We start from the raw sequence: 2,865 nt of genomic DNA on the forward strand, positions 1-2,865 counted from the left end.
CACCCATCTCCCCTTTTGCTAAAGGAGACTGCAACCCCCCCTGCCCCCAAAACAGGGGCTGGGAGGGGAGGCTGGTCGGCGTGATGAGCCCCTGATTTAAGGAGCTCCCAGTGACAGAGGCTATAAATTCCCCTGGAATAAATTCTAAATGAGAGGCCAGGTAGCTGGCTGCTCCTGATAATGCTAGAGCGGGGATGCACCACAGACAAGGTCTGCAGTGTGAGCACTGCTGGGATTAACCCCACGGGACGTGGGGCTCGATGCCCCTGCCCAGCCCCTCCGTCAGGTGGCTGCTGTGGCCGTGCTAATAAATGTGCTGCTTTAGCTCGGGCAATTAGGGGCGGGTGCTTTCCCGTTAGATCCCACGGTCCCCGGCACTGGCCGGGTGCTCACCCGGAGGATGAGCCGTGGCTGGGTGTGTTAATGTGTTCCCAGAGCCCCTCCGCCCTGCCTGGGGACGGGGACGGGGACAGGGACAGGACGTGCAGAGTCCTGGAGGGTTTGGAATGGGGTTGGCTGGACACTGCCCGCAGGAGCAGGCGGGGAGACCCGTCCCGCAGGGCTCCTGCACCACCCAGGGCCAAAGCGGGCTCAGAAGCCCAAGGCTGCCTCTGCTAAAAGCAGCAGCAGGCTCTGGCGTGGCGGGGCTGAGGTCTCTGTTGGCATCCTTGCACGTTAAGGAAACAAAATGCAGGGAAAACGCAGGTTTGAAGCTGTGCCTCTCCCTCCTGGGAGCAACTGTGGGGACAAATGTCCTCAGATGACACCTCGACGGGGGCTGAGCAATCCTCGCCCTCCAACACAGCCCAGCCTTGAGCCTGGGAAGGCAGGAGAGGGAGGCAGCGGTGAGGCCGAAGAGCAGCGAGAGGAGAGGAGAGGAGAGCAGTTCCCTCTTCTGGCGGAGGAAATCCTTTCCCTCTGCTTGGCTCTGAGGTGGCATTAAAGCAGGTATTAAAGCAGGTGTTCGCCTCCCTGAGGAAGAGGCAGAGGTGCCTGGCGATGGGCTGGAGCTGCTGTTGTTCCTGCTGCTGGGATCCCATCTCCGGCGCAGGCGGGGGATAAGCACAGGCACAAAGCGGAGAGAGGAACGGCGGCTTCTTCGCGTCGGGACTGGCACTTTCGGGTGATCTTACTGCAGGAAGACAAGGGTAACACACAGTGCAATGAGCCAGTCCGAGACCTGACAGAATTAAAGCGATGCCGGGCAGCTAAGGACACTACTTTTCACTGCTGTCTCCATTTAGGCTCTGTGAAAGCACAGTAACAACCCGCTAAGTCGGAGTCTATGTGTTGTGTTTTTTTAAAGAGAAGGCAAGGCAGGGAGAGCAAAGAGCAGGGAAAGAATAGGATGGGGAAGGATGTTGTTAAATGGGAAGCTGCACTAACGCGGATTGCTCTGATCTGTTGTCTGTCGTGCCCCCCTTTCTTTCTGTCTGAATCTTTACTCAAAGAGCAGCGTGATCCTGCATGCTGTTTGCCAAGGCAACGTGCCAGCCGATTTCTCAAAGCCCCTTGCTCCAGAGACAAGGCTATGTGAACCGGGGGGGCTTGGCACGGTGCCCCCCCGACCCACGGTGCAGAGCACATGCTGCCTACGGGGCTTAGCAAAGCGGGGCTGCTCCCCCCCCCCGGCTCCCCTCCTGCTCCCGAGGCCCTTTATTGCATTGAGGCGAACGGAGCGGAGTGTCCTTCCCCGTGCTGCTCATGACCTTCACGGGTCTGGGTCCAGGACCCCCCATCGCTGGCGCTTGTAGGGTCCTGACCCCAAGTCAGGGACAGAGAGAGGGGCGAGAGGCTCCACCACCTTACGCAGGGCTGGGAAGAGGAGGAGGAGGAGGCCGGGAAAGCGGCACCATGCCTCTGCAGTGAGGACCCTGCCCTTGCAAGGGCCTGGGAGCGGCAGAGGGGTCGGGCTGGCGGCGGCGGCCCCCGTTCCCAGCCCCGGTGGGGGGCAGAGGGGCTGGGTGCCGGGAAGGGCTGAGCAAGGTGCTGCTGCCTGGGAAGCCGGGCTGTCTGCGGAGCCTCAGACGTGAATGAATAATTCCCCCGGCTGGATGTGCGTGTGCGTGTGTGCACATGTGCGCGTGCAATTCCTCCCACACACCCCGGCAGCGCAGATCAGCTGGTAGGTCCCCGTTTGGGTGGGCTCCCCTGCCTCCCTCCCCCCCGGCAGCTGGTGGCATTTCACCGATTCGGGGACGAGGCACCCACGTCCCTGTGCCCCCGCGGCCCGATGGGTCCCCCCCCTCTCCCATCCCCATGGTCGGAGCAGAGCCGGGGCCCGGGGCTGGTCCCGGGCGGCCGAGATGGGGGGGGGGGGGGGCGGCCGGGATGGGAGGGGGGGCGGCCAGGATGGGGGGGGGGGGGGAGCGCGGGGGTCTCGCCTTTGGCTCTGCAGCAGCGGGGCGCCCCGGGGGTCCCCCGTTGCGCGCAGGCAGGTGCACCCGCGGAGGGTCGGAGGGAGGGAGGGATGGGGAGCCGGGGGTCTGCACACAGCCCCCCCCCGCCCCCGCCGCCCCGGCTCCCTGCCCCGGCGGAAGGGCGGTGGAACGGCGTCCGCGGCTGCGCTGCCCTCCGCGGTGCGCGGCTCCCGGGCCCGACGGAGGGGCGGAGAGGCGCGGGGGGGGCAGGGGCGGGGAGGGGACGGGCGGCACCGCCGGCTCTGCCCCTTCTCCGCCGCCGGGGCTCGGCGGAGCGCAGCCGCCCCTCGCCGCGCCTTCCCCCCCCCCCCCCCCCTCAGCCCCGGCAGCAGCCAGAGGCTCGGCACAAGCCGCCGGGAGCCCGGCGGAGCGCGGAGCCCCGGAGCGCGGAGCCCGGGCGGGGATGCGGGAGGCGGCGAGCCGCGCTGCCCGGCGCAGCGGCTGA

This window comes from Aptenodytes patagonicus, chromosome 24 (assembly GCF_965638725.1).
Source record: "Aptenodytes patagonicus chromosome 24, bAptPat1.pri.cur, whole genome shotgun sequence".
NCBI classification, from domain to species: Eukaryota; Metazoa; Chordata; class Aves; order Sphenisciformes; family Spheniscidae; genus Aptenodytes; species Aptenodytes patagonicus.